We start from the raw sequence: 14251 nt of genomic DNA on the forward strand, positions 1-14251 counted from the left end.
AAATGGAGCTGACATCTGGGAGCTCGTCTCCTTTTGCACATTTCTCAGTCTCCCCTCCCCCATTCTTGTCTTAAAAAATATTTTATTCATTTACTCTTAGACAGAGGGGTAGGGAGGGAGAGTCAGGGAAACATCAATTAGTTGCCTCTCACATGGCCCCTATCAGAGACCTGACCCACAACCCAGGCATGTGCCCTGGCTGGGAATCGAACCTGCAATCCTTCAGTTCACAGGCCAGTGCTCAGTCCACTGAGCCACACCAGCCAGGGCCCGTTCTTGCCTTCTAACAGATCCACCAAGTTTTCTTTGTTCCAAGTTTTCCTTGTAGAGAGGAGTTGTCTTTGTAGGGGATGGGGGCTCCCTAGGATTTGAACTCCCTTTCCATTAAGGGGATCCCTCAGTGAGTGGCACCACAGAAGCTGAAAGGGTTCCCGACATTCTCCACTGCTGACGTCACTGTGTGGCCCATAGCTGGCACACAGCCAGAGGGATGACCTACGTGGGACTCCTACCTAGAGCAAGTGACACTAAGACCCATGACAACAGGGGCAGATGTGTCCAGGGCAGCAACATCCTGTCCAGGCTACTTCTGGGGATCCCTTTCTGCCTATTTTCTTGATATTCTGAGCCTTTCAAAAAATTCCTTTTCTGCTTCAGTTGGCCAGCATCGTTTGCTGTTGTCTGAAACCAAGAACTTGAACAGATCCACCCATCCACTGGTTTGAAGGTTACACATTGTTTGCCCCGTTAGTGTTTATCTTTACACATTTCTAAGATAAGCAGATGTTATCATTTATTTTTTTAAACCCCCAACGGCAGTCTATAATGCTTAATCATTCTGTTTCTCTGTTTTTAAAACTCTCTTTTTTTAGAGAGGGGGGGTGAGTGAAGAAGAAAGGGAGAGAAACATCAATGTGCTAGAGATACATTGACCATTTGCCTCTCACTGCCCCTAACTGGGGACCTGCCTTGCAACTCAGGCATGTGCCTTGACTGGGAATGGAACCCATGAGCTGGCACTCAGTCCACAGAGCCACACCAGCCAGGGCAGTATCTTAGGTTTTATAAAAGAACATGAAAATATGTAGGCAAACCATTCTTCCTAAACCTCCTTCCTCCCATTTGGGACTCTGAACCTAAGACTAGGGCAAAACTACCCTTCCCTTCCCCATCCCCCAAACACACATATCCCAAATGGCATCTTTTCAAATCCCAATGTGGGGACAATTCCTAGGCTTTTGATCCTGCTACTGGGCCTTCTGTGCTAATGGTCAGTAAACAAGCACTGACCAAACGAGCAGTGAAATGATGTTTTCGCCCTAACTAGGAAATGGTATTAAATAATTGAGAATGCAAAGCAATGGCTACGGACGAGTTCCTTAACTTCCGTGAGCCTGTTTTCTTAAGTGTGAAATGAAACTACTAATAACATCTAAAACACAAGTTTACTTTGAGACGTCCATAATAAAAGGTATGAAAAAGCTACCAGTATCATGCCTGGCATAAAACAGGTATTAATGTGTTTTAGCTATAACCGTCACTATCATCAGCAGCTTTGCCGACAACCCCAGACCCCGTTTGGGAGCGAGAGGCGGCGCCCGGAGCCACGTGGCCGTCCTTTTGGTCCCACCGCCCGGGGTTGTGGTCTCTGCTCCGCCTAGCGTTGCAATATCCGTTATCTTCTCGGGTGCACAATCGCGCTAGTACCACCAACACACGCGCCTCTGGGCGGGTGGCGGCGCACCGGGGTCAACGGATGTGAGCGCCTGGAACCGACCCTCGCGCAAGAGCCCGCAGCGCACGGCTGTTTCTATGACGGCCATTTTACCGCCCCTTCGGTAGGGAAGTGTCGCGCTGTGTGACCGCCCACCAGGGCTCCTAACTCGCCAGGGCCTGCGCCTCCTTCCCGGCTAACTTGGGGCGCACCCCGGCAACCCCGGCGGCCCCCAAGCGGGCCAGGAATGCCGGACCCCCACCGCGCCACCCGGGACTAAGTTTTCCGCTCTGCGCCCAGGCACAGCACGTGCGGCCCCGACACGAGACCCCGCCCCCTTTCTGGGGTCGCGGCTCGGGATTGGCCCAGAGGTGACGCGGGCTCTGATTGGCCGAGGGAGTGACGAGGGTGATCTCACATCCCGGCCAGCGTCCTGCCAGGGTGTGGAGTACTGGGCGGCTGCAGGCGTGGATCGTCGGTGGGCACCTCGGGGCCGCTGCGAACTCCTCCCGGGCGTCCGACCGCGCCTGCTGTGGGCGGAGCCCTCCACCCGCGTAGCCTTAAAAGGAGAACTGGTCGGGGTCGGGCCTGCGGCTTCCCTCTGGAAGTGAGGGTGGTGGGCTCTGGCTTGAGGCTCGGTTGTGTTGGAAATGTTGATCGGGTTAGAGGTGGAAGCTGCGCCAGTTAACTCTGGAAAGGTGAGGACACCTGAGTTGTAGGTACCAATTTTCTTCCCGTACGAGGCCTTTATTTTGGCCCTGGGTGCCTGCATTTGAGCACTCGGTCGTGGAATAAATTTTTAAAAATTATTTATTTGAAAACGCGTGGTGAAGCAGATTAAGAGGAAAGAGAGGAAGTCCTAGAAGCTTGTCTCGTTTTCCTTGTTGAGTTTCCGTCTCTAAACTGTGGTTCAAAAGAAGCTATGGGAGATCTGACCTACAAAAATTATCCTTTTTCTACATAGTTTTGTACTCTCTGGTGTAAGTAAAAGATTCCAAATGAAAGTAATTTTAGAATGAGGCCAACACGAGTTTGTTACAAGTGGAAACTTGCAAACCGTAGAGGCAAAACGTGCGTAGATAGCACGGAATGTGGAAAGCCCTGTGATGTGCCTAATAATCTTGTCCATTTTAAGCAGGAAAAAAAAAATCGCAATAAACGGAAGAAAACAAGTCTCTCTCCAAAGGAGATAGAAGATGGGGAAGATGAGGACCATGGCAGGAGAGATGAGGGGATTGTACGTACAGCATGGAGCGGCATAATTTATTAATGTCAGCAGTCAAAAATCCAGACTAAAGCATTTAAACTGCACTGTTTAATCTCAAAAGAGGCGTTGTGAGCACTTTCCAGCTAGTTTCACAGGCCCACCCTAAACGTGATACCAAAATCAGATGGGTTCATTTTTAGAGAAGAAAGTTACAGACTACTCTCATAAACACAAAGCAAAAATCCGAAACAAAATATTAACAAACTAAGTATCAACGTTATGTAAAAAGAATTACGCATTTGTGACTAAGTGCGGTTTACATTTGGGAATGCAAAAGTGTTTTTTTTTTGTTTGAAAGATGATATTGATTGCCTGAAAATACTGGTTTAAAAGAAAACCTCTTGATTTTTATTTATTTATATTTTTAAAATATTTTATTTATTTATTTTTAGAGAGAAGGGAAGGCAGGGAGAAAGGGAGAGAAACATCAATGTGTGGTTGCCTCTCACATGGCCCCTGCTGGGGACCTGGCCCACAACCCAGGCATGTGCCCTGACTCAGAATTAAGCTGGTGACCATTTGGTTCACAGGCTGGCACTCAATCCACTGAGCCACACCAGCCAGGGCTGATGAAGCTTTTGATGGGACGGAGGAACTCCTGGATGTGGTACCCCTGGCAGGCACAACATCAGGAAATGGCTTATTTTGATATGTTGAGAAAGGTCTTAAAAAATTTAGTGTAGAGTGGTCAAAATTAGCCAGCGTTAGCACAGATGGTGATTCTGCAGTGGTCGGTGTGAAACAACTGTCACAAAACTGAAACGTTAAGTGCCAGGGCTCTGGAAAGACCCGAAACTTAAATCTGGGCACGGCCTCGTTGTGCAGGAATCCGTTTGTGGTGAAGAGTTAAAGACGGATCCTGTGACGGGCACAGTCATTTTCTCTGTGGCCTGGACACGGGCCTGTGGCTCACACCACAGGGAGTTCAGCACTTTGTTCAGTGAGTTGGATGCACAGCGTGAAAACCTGTTCTGCTCCGTGGAACTTAAGTGGCTGAGACGTGGTATCATGCTACGGCAGTTTTTTGAACTGATGGGAGAAATGGCCTTTTTCACGTCTTCTAAAGGAGAACCTGTGCCTCAGCTTACTAGCAAAGAGTGGGTCAAAGACCTAGCCTTGTTGGTTGACATTGGGACTTATCTAAACGTGCTGGAGATTTCTCCGCAAGGGCGTGCGCGCGTGGTTACAAAAATGCACGATGCCGTTCGCTCTTTCCTAGCGAGCGTGTGTCTTTGGGAAACACATCTGGCAAGGAACAACTTGGCCCACTTCCCTACGCTGAGATTAGTTTCCGAAAATGAAAGTAATGCCGTGAACTCCATTCCAGGAATTAAAGAGCTGAGGACTGAATCCCAAAAAAGGTTCTCTGATTTCAAACTTGATGAAAATGAACTAATCTTGTTCGGCTCACCTTTCTCAATTAATAGTAATAACGTCAGTGAAGAGCTACTATTGAATTGCAGTGCCACACTATACTGAAAACTAATTATGATGATGTTGGAACCCCTGAATTCTACAGATATCTTGGGAATGGTTACCCTAAATCTGAAAAGCGTTGTGCAAAAATTCTTTCCGTGTTTGGAAGTACCTATGTCTGTGAGCAGCTGTTTTTTTTTTTTGTTATGGAACAAAATAAAACTAAATATCGCTCCCAGGTAATGGACTCAAAGATGAGTTTGCTCCTGCATGTTGCTGCACAGCATTCCTGGCCTGGCAGGGATCGACACCTTGGGACATCAGAAAGGAATGTCCGAGTTCAGATTTGAGATTGGAGGAGTCATGAATTAGGAAATTCTTTTTTTTAAATACTTTATTTATTTATTTATTTATTTATTTATTTATTTTTAGAGAGGGAAGGGAGGGAGAAAGATAGAGAGAGAAACATCAATGTGCAGTTGCTGCGGGCCGTGGCCTGCGACCCAGGCATGTGCCCTGACTGGGAATCGAACCTGCGATGCTTTGGTTCACAGCCTGCACTCAATCCACTGAGCTATGCCAGCCAGGGCAGGAAATTCTTAATAATTATTTCCATTTCCAGATTATATTTTTTCAGTGTCAGAGCTCTAGCATCGTATGCTTGTACCTTATAACATATAAAAGAAAGTGTGAGTATACTCTGGCAGTTTATTTCTTGTATGCTTTGCCTTTCTGGTCCTTAGAATTGTACAAGTTTACAAACCTCTACCCTAAAAGCAGCCACATTTTTTAAAAAAGATTTTATTTATTTACTTTTACAGACAGGGGAAGGGAAGGAGAAAGAGAGGGAGAGAAACATCATTGTGTGGTTGCCTCTTGCATGCCCCAAACTGGGAACCTGGCCTGCAATCCATGCATGTGCCCTGACTGGGATTCAAACCGGCGACCTTTTGGTTCACAGGCCCACGCTCAATCTACTAAGCTACACTAGCCAGGGTTAGCAGCCACCTTTTTTCCTAAAGGCACTTGTGAGCCAGGGATGTGAAGCAAGGAGCTGGGTGGGTGAATGGAATGTTTTTTTAAAGATTTTATCTATTTATTTTTAAAGTGGATGAATGTTTACATGCCTGGTGCAACCCCCTCCCCAAGGATGACAGACCTGTGACAGCGACCTGTTGTGGGGCTCAGGGCAGGGTAACCCCCTTCCTTGGACAAGGCTGGGGCGGCACAGCCAACGGCCTCTGGGCTCCTTTGTTTGGTGCTTCCACTTTGAATTTGCACATTTCTATTGGAAGTTTGGTATTGTTGCTCAGCTTGCAGTCAGTGGTGGTGGCCCAGGAGCCATTCTGCCCCCTACAGGTGGGGAAGAGCACTCCTTTGCATTCGGACACTCCTGCCTCTGGGAGGGAGGGCCACAGAGCTTATGAGCATTTTTCCAGGGAGAAGGCCCCTAACTGTGAAATCGGGACTTGACTGCTCACTGCTGCAGAACCACTGATATATATTGTAGAACGTTTTGGAGAATATAAACAAATGAAGGGGAAAACCTGCCATCTCAACAACCAGAGGTAACCCCTATAAATATTTAGGTGTGTTTTCTTTTAATTTTCTATGCACTGTTTTTATGTGGTTGAATGCATTAGGTATGGACCTTTTTTAAAAAAAAGGTTTTTACTTATTTATTTTTAGAGAGAGGAGAAGGGAAGGAGAAAGAGAGGGTGAGAAATATCAGTGTGTGGCTGCCTCTTGCATATGCCCTACTAGGAACCTGGCCCGCAACCTGGGCATGTGCCCTGCTTGGAAATCAAACCAGCAACCCTTTGGTTTGCAGCCCACGCTCAGTCCTCTGAGCCACACCAGCCAGGGCAGGTATGGACCATTCTGAATCTGCTCCCCTCCCCCTTGTTCTCTCACTTAACAGTAAATCCTAAACATCTGCCAGTCTTCCAAGCTCAAGGCCGATTTATTTTGGTCTATCATGTTTTACTTTTTAATTTCTTTTTTAAAGTATTTTTTTATTTTTCACTTATAGTTGATATACAATAGCATATTCGTTTCAGGTGTACAACCCAGTGATTACACATTTCTATAACTTAGGGTGATCACCCCAGTAAATCTAGTATCCATCTGACACCATGCACAATTATTACAATATAATTGACTATGTTTCCTATGCAGAACCTTATCGGGTTGGCCATAAACTCCTTTATCTCCTTTATGCTTTTTCCGTATGATGGCTCTAGTGGTGCTTAGCTGTCTTTAACTTCATTTGAAACAATTTTGTTAGATTGTCTTGTGACAGCTGCCATATCAGTGTGCATTTAAAAAAACATCAAAATTGGGGAATTTTTGTGCAACCATTGTAATATTGAAGATGGAAGAAGATATGTAACATTTTCAGAATATAATTATTATTTCAAGAAAGGTAAAAACACCACTGAAATGCAAAAAAAAGATTTGTGCACTATGGGAGAGGTGCTGTGACTGAATGTATCAAAGTGGTTTGCAGAGTTTCTTGGTACTATTGATATTTTGGTCAAATAATTCTTTGCTGTGGGGCTGTCTCATGCATTGGAAGATGTTCAGCAGCACCCTGGCCTCTCCCCACTAGAAGCCAATAGCAGGAGACAGCTGACTCTGATTGGATACTCAGAATATCCAAATCACCCTGGCTGGTGGATTGAGTCCCAGCCTGTGAACCAAAGGGTCACCGGTTGGATTCCCAGTCAGGGCACAAGCCTGCGCTGTGGGCAAGGTCCCCAGTAGGAGGCAGTCACACACTGATGTTTCTCTCCCTCTCTTTCTCCCATCCCCTCTCTCTAAATAAATAAACTCTTTAAAAAATATATCCAAATCAATAAAGTTATTGGTGAAAATGAAAAATGTCTTTTATTTCATGGAAAAAAAATGTAATGGACGTGTTGGCAAACCCAGTACATCTCCGTGACTATTCTGTAACTACCAATCTGTACTTCTTAATCCCTGCACATGTTTCACCCAGCCCTCCTCAACCCCTCCCCTCTGGCTGCCTTTAAACCGTACCCAGGTCTGTTGCCGTCCTGCTCCTTCGCTTTGTTGTTTTCTAGATTACACATCAGTGTGAAAGCATCTGGCTTTGTCTTTCTCTGAGTGGCTTATTTGAAGGACTGAGTTGATTTGGCTCTGTGAGGTGGGCGCCCTCGGGCCTCTGCCAGCCTGGGTGAGCTCTCTCGGCATGCCCCAAGCCACAGCGCCGATGTCCAGTGCGCAATCCCGCTCCGTCCTGCCCGGCTCTGAGACGGCTGGAGAAAAGCCTGCTGTCCTGGGAAGGAGCAAGGAGCAGCAGGCAGGTCATCCGAGCACAGCCTCCCAGCAGAGGTCGTGGGACCACTCCTGAGCGGCGAAGAAGCGCAGCTGAAACAGCGGGGCAGAGCGGAGGGAGACGGGGGACGGAGGATTAGGAGAGGTGGAATTCTAAATACGTGGCTCCCGCCTTGGCCCCGCCCTCGGTGCTCCCGGGAAGGCATCCATTCCCCTCGTCCCCTCATCCCCTTGTCCACGAGACCCCCTATTCTCCCATGCGAGTCAAGTCACACCACCACTGTTCTCCTTCTCACTTGGCTACTTCACCTGCTAAATAAAAGCTCTTTGAGAAGAGCCCATCCGCCCTGCCTTCCCGTTTGCATTGACACACTTGCTGGGACCCCCACTCCTCACTCCCTCCGTGCACCCTGCCCGCCCTGAGCGCCCCTTCCCCCGCCCTGGCAGTCCCCTCCCCCGTGCCCCAGGAGCCAGCCCTGCCTCTTCAGGGCTTTCCCCCAACTTCCAGCTTTGTATTTGGGGCGTTTTTGTTTGTACTTGCTCCTTCTACCAGTATTTAAACATGCCCACATCTCTGGCATACTCCTTTTCATTTCCTAAGTAAAGTTTCATCCCTGACTGTTGTGGCTCGGTGGATTGAGCACAGGCCTTGGAACCGAAAGGTCACTGGTTCAATTACCAGTCAGGGCACAAGCCTGGGTTGCAGGCCAGGTCCCCATCAGGAATGTGCAAGAGGCAACCAATAGATGTTTCTCTCTCACATGGATGTCTCTCTCCCACTTTTTCTCCCTCCCTTCCCCTCTGTCTAAAAAGAAATAAAATTAAAAAAAAAACCCTAAAATTTTAAATTAGGAAACACATTCACATGATTCAAAATTCAACAGGTACAAATCGAAAGGTCTCTAACCCATCCCCGAGCCCTCAGCTCCTCTGTGTGGGAGTAACCAGTGTTACTGGTTCCACCGTTGTACATGAACAAGGAATTATGTTTTCATTATTTTTCCTCACCTGTTTTTTACACAAGAACTAACAGGTTAGACGCATTCTCCTGTACCTTACTTTTTTGTTTTCTTTTGTAAGATTGTATTTTATCTTTAGAGAGGGGGATGGAGGGAGAAAGAGAGGGAGAGAAACATCCATGTGAGAGAGAAACATTGATGGGTTGCCTCTTGTAGGAGCACCGGGGACTGAACCTGCAACCTAGGAACGTGCCCTGACCAGGAATCGAACAAATGTGCTACCTTTGCAGGGCGATGCTCCCCCCGAGCCACATGGGGCAGGCCCATGCCTTGCTTTTTTTCACTTCAAGTATCTTGGAGATGGCTGGGTGGTTGGTGACAGGGGCTGTGAAATCACCCACAAAGAGGAGAAGACGCAGCGAGCAAACCTTTACTCACTGTCCAAGGGTGGAAGGGGGCGTGGTGTGGAGAGAGACGCCAGCAGGGAGATGCAGGGCCTCTGAGTTCTGATTGGACGATAACTAACTGCATCGTATGAAAGGGGCGGGGTGCTGTGGCGTGGCCCCGGGGCTGGGGGCGGTGTTTCAGCACGGGAGACCTCCGCTGGGTTTGCCTGAGCTGCGGTTTGCTCCCATGTGATCGTCTGCGGCAGCGGCAGCAGCTTTCCAGCCACCTCCAGTCCCAGGGACGCGAGCTCGAAGACTGAACCGGCAGTCACGCCTGACCAGGTCTCAGGCCTGCTTGGCGAATGGTGCCACAGTGGCAAGTGGTGCCGGTTTTGTCCTTTCAGAGGTCATTCCGCATCAACGGCAGAGGGCCACTCCGTCGGTTGTACTGCTGGAGGGCTGGATGCTGGGCAGGGTGGAGTTAACCAGCGTCTCGGGTTAAACAATGGCACGGATGGGCCCCACATTCGTGGTAGCTCAACAGAGCAAAGGTTTATTTCTCACTCACCCACGGTTCAGAGCAGTGCTGTGGGGTCGGGGAGGTGTCCGTGTGATCACGTAGGGACCCGGGCTCCCTCCCCCCGGGCCGCTGTCCTATTAGGGTCACTGGCAATCTCCTCACTCAGCAAGTGGACAGGAAAGAACAAGGAGGACCCGGGGTGGGACTTTGGAGGGGCCTGGATGTGTTGGCCGCTGCCTTCGGCTAGAGCAGGGTGTCAGGCTCATTGTCACCGGGGGCCACACCAGCCTCACCGTTGCCTTCAAAGGGCCGGATGTAACTTTAGGACTTTAGTAACTTTAGTACAAATGTAACTGCTCCTTAACGGTTATGGAGTTGAAATTGCATTCAGCCCTTTGAAGGCAACCTCAAGGCCGACGTGGCCCCCCCGATGAAAAGGAGTTTGACACCCCTGGGCTAGAACTTGGTCAGATGAGCACAGCTGTGGTGCCCAGGGAGTCTGGGGAACGCACGGCGGCCCCCCGCCCGGGAGGAGGAGCAGGTGGGGTGAGTGGCTGGCCAGTCTCTGCCACGCGGGTCCTGCTCATGCTGCTGTGTTCTCCAAAGAATCTAAAACGAGCGTTTCCCTCAACCACATCTGCTTCCAGGCCCAGCCCTCCTTCCATTTACAGCCTGCCTCTAGTCTCTCCAACTATAATTGCTTCACTTTCAAAACATTCTCCACTCAGCGAAGTGACCAAATAATAAAACAAACCCAAATTAGGTCACATCACTTCCCTGCTTAACATGGTAGGAATCCAATGATTTCCTACAGTATTTACAATAAAACCCAAACTCCTCTAACTCAACAACAAAACCCTAAACAGCCCAATTAAAAATGGGCAAAAGAGCCCTGGCTGACGTAGCTCGGTGGATTGAGCGCGGGCTGCAAACCAAAGCATCGCAGGTTCAATTCCCACTCAGGGCACATGCCTGGGTTGCAGGCCACGGCCCCCAGCAACTGCACACTGATGTTTTTCTCTCTCTCTTTCTCCCTCCCTTCCCTCTCTAAATATAAATAAATAAAGTCTTTTTTAAAATGGGCAAAAGAACAGACTCCAATGTGCAGACAGCAGGTAAAGGTGGCCAGAGGGGAGGGGACGGGGTTGGGTGGTGAAGGTGAAGCCGGGAAAGCTGGCGTTCGGGCTGCCTGTCACCACCAGAACCGAAAAGCGGAGACAGGGATTGAGTCTTTATGGGATTTGTTCAGACGGCCGGCAGTCTGAGAAGACGGCGGGGTTATGTGCCCTAATGGACCGTCTTAAATTCCATTTTACACCGACCCTTTTTATAGAGAGAAGGAAAGTGTAGGTAAGGGGTATGGGATTCAGGGGAAAAGCTAATCAGATAAAAAGCTGCAGCATTCTGCCATGGCTGGTGTGGCTCAGTGGTTGAGTGCCGGCCTGGGAAGCAAGGGGTTGCTGGTTCAGTTCCCAGTCAGGGCACAGGCCTGGGTTGTGGGCCAGGTCTCCAGTAGGGGTGCATGAGAGACAACCACACGTTAATGTTTCTCTCCCTCTCTTCCCCTCCAAAAATAAATAAATACATCTTTTTAAAGAAAAAGCTGCAGCATTCTTTCACCCGTGGGCGGTGGACTCTCACCTGGAGGACAATGGCTCAGATAGCATCTCGATTGCCTGCAGGCCTCCCCAGGCACAAAGGTGGAACTGTTTCCCGTCTCCTGGAGTGAGGGTGGGTCATACCTTCAGTTCAGGGAACAACAGCTTTTACGGCCATGGATTACTAAGCTTATTAGCTATTACCTAAACTGAAATTTTCCAACTCTTGGGTCCCCCACTAAGGGGATTAAGAAGTACGGTACAGATTGGCAGTTACGAAACAGTGCGGGGGATGCAAAGCATAGGAAACATAGCCGGTAATGTTGCGGTAACTACGTCTGGTGCCCGGTGGGTACTGGGGAGATCATCGGAGGACCACTTTGAACAGTGCGTGATTGTCTAGTGCGAAGCAGTGTTTTCCCCAGGTCCTCCGTGGATGCGGCAGCTTGCCCTTCCCTGATCTGCACTCAAGATCTCCGTTGGCTCCACCCCCGCCCCGCCCCCCAGATCCCATTCCTCCCTCAGCTCCCCTCCTCTGTGGCCACCCGGGGGCAGTCCTCCTCCTTTTCCAGGCCCCTCCTGGTGAGGCCCCTGTGCCCGATCTGGACTGGGCCTTGTGTGCACACCCTGCGTGCCTTCTGCAGCTCCCGGGTGGCATCTCTCCCTCTGAAACCCTGCGGTATCGTGACCCGCCCTGGAACGCTGCCGCTGTGGACAGGCGGGAAGCGCAGCTGAAGGTGGGCCCTGGGGCTGTGCGTGCCTACCCTGTCCTCCTGCCCGTGCTGCGTGCTCTCCAGATGGACCTACTGCCCGTGTCCAGCCAGCCTCCCTTTACCTGCCAAGTGAGGATTTCCTGCCCACTCCCAAGTCCCAGACTGACCCCTGACCAGAGCCCAGCTCCAGCAGCCTGCTGGCCACACCCCAAGCTACATAGGGGATGCCCATCCTCCCCTGGTGGTACCCCATGCTCCCCAGGCTTCCCAGCAGACGGTGGGCTGGTGGAGACAAGCACGACCAGGAGCCCCCTGAGGCTGGGCAGAGGCACAACAAAGGGGAGAAGGGCCCAGAATATTTGTGGGAAAGAGCAGTGAGGGGGTTCCCTGAGGCCACCTGCACTGCAGTTTTGGGGCCCAGTGCAAAGGGAAAATACAGGGCTCCTGTACAATTATTATGGTTTCAAGATGGCGCCAGCAAAGCATTAAACCCATCCCAGGGCCCTTCTAAGTGTGAGTCGCATGCCCACGAAGCCAGCCTCCTGGCACTTGGGGTCTGGGTTCCCAGGAAAGCTCTGGGGCGGTGGGATCCCCCTGGAGGTACCCGGCAGCCTTCACCCAGCTCAGGCTCCCCAGCTGCAGCAAAGCCAGGAATCACCTCTGTGCTGCCACCTGCTGGCCATCCTGGGCCACTGCCCCTTTCCAGAAAGAAGAATCCTGGGTGGGTAAACAGGAAAACTGGCCTAGTGACTGCCAGGTCACCCAGCTTTTCCTTTCACTGAAGGGAAAACAGCACCCCATTCCAACGGGGACCCGGGCATTCTGCACGAGGTCACAGAGCACCTCAGCGATGAGGGCAGCACTCACCTGTCATACTCGAGCCTATCTGTCCTTTATAATCCCACAGAGTAGAGAAGATACCCCATGGGGATGAGGAAGTGAAATTGAGTTGGAGTTTCCTGGCTCCTGTGGTTGCCCCCCCCCCCCCAGTGACCCTTCACTCTCCTCTCACCAATCCCCACCCAGGCCAGGATTGGGGTGGTGGCCCAGCCCCACACTTAGCAGCATAATCCCATTACCTGGTTTCAGGATGGGCCTATGACCCAAGGGCAGTGGAGGGCACTCTTAGCTGGGGCAGCTGGGAAGGACTTGTCCAGCTCCCTCCTGACTCTGAGATGTGTGTCCAGGAGGTTTATTGCCTGGACTACAGTGAGAGGCATGTTGCCACAAGGATGAAAGCTGCTCTGAGCAAAAGCTGACATGGGGGCGGGGCAGGGAGACAGAAAAGCGAGTACAGGGTGGCATCTTTGAGCTGCTGGATCAAGCCAGCCCTGAAGGGTGATCGGGCTGCCCAGCACTTTGTGCTGCTGGGAACCAATGAATCCCCTTGAGTCTGTGAATAGCTGTGAGCAGCTGCTTGCAAAGAAAGGTGTCTCATGCAAAAGTCTTCCAAACCTCTGTCTGCCTCTCTAGCCCCCTCTGCTGTGGATCTTCTGTTTTGACCTTGATCCCAAGTCTTCAAGCCCCTTGTCCCCCTTTGAGTTCTCAACAGGGCACCAGCGCTCTCTCTCCAGGGCCTTTGTTCAAGCTGTGGTGCCTGCCCAGAGCCCTCTCCCCTCCCCTGCAGGGTCTCAGCCTCAATGGCATCTCAACAGGGCTCTCTTTAACTCCAGTTCACTCCAGAAACACCTGCTGAGCTCCTGCTCTGCCAGCCAGCAGGCTAGGCCAGCACCCCTCGGGGGTCTCTGGAGATGCTAGTGATTTTGGGGGGGGGGGGAATCCAGTGGCCACACTCAGGGCCTCAGGTGAAGAGGCCTGGGCCTGAAAGCGAGCACGTGGCTGGGTGCATCTGGAGATTTCTAAGGAAGTCGGGAGGCTGGAGGGCAGAGGCAGGGAGTGGGAAATAGATCTTACCATCGGGGCGTTAATGGGAGAAACCGATGCATGTAAAGAAGTACAGATCAGCACATCTATCAGCGTGCAGTCAGGGTCACTAGTGACCGGTTCCCACGGAAGAGAATGGTCCTAGCTATGCAAGGGGGTGGGGGCTGGGGCATGATGAAAGGCATAGGTTCAGGGCAAAGCAGGCTGAAGGCCAGGATGGGAAGCCCCCTGGGGCGGGGGGTGGGGCATAGAGCCAAGAGAGCAAGTCCTTTGTTCTGAGGACTTATATAATTGGCAGGATGGGGGTGAAGAAGTTACATATTGATGGACTACTGAAGGTGGTGCCAGCTTTCCCAGGAGGGGAGGGGTGACTTAAGTATGTGCGGGGGTGCGTGGGGGGGTCTGTTAGGCCAGATCCTGGTCTTGCTCCAGGTCCCTCTGTTCATATTGTTGTAATACAGGTATGTGACAGGAGGCAGTTAATCAAAGTTTGG

At 50.6% G+C, this 14251-nt stretch overlaps 1 long non-coding RNA gene across 1 annotated transcript; it reads right to left on the reverse strand.

Annotated features, from left to right (window-relative positions):
- Positions 1 to 3629: 3629 nt before the first annotated feature.
- On the reverse strand, positions 3630 to 4772 carry LOC118499969. Its single transcript, XR_004902488.1, has 2 exons — positions 3948 to 4772; positions 3630 to 3760 (listed from the first exon to the last, which is right to left on the reverse strand). It is a non-coding gene; the product is annotated as an uncharacterized LOC118499969 (long non-coding RNA).
- Between the last annotated feature and the right edge of the window lie 9479 nt (positions 4773 to 14251).

Source organism: Phyllostomus discolor, chromosome 4, assembly GCF_004126475.2.
Source record: "Phyllostomus discolor isolate MPI-MPIP mPhyDis1 chromosome 4, mPhyDis1.pri.v3, whole genome shotgun sequence".
NCBI classification, from domain to species: Eukaryota; Metazoa; Chordata; class Mammalia; order Chiroptera; family Phyllostomidae; genus Phyllostomus; species Phyllostomus discolor.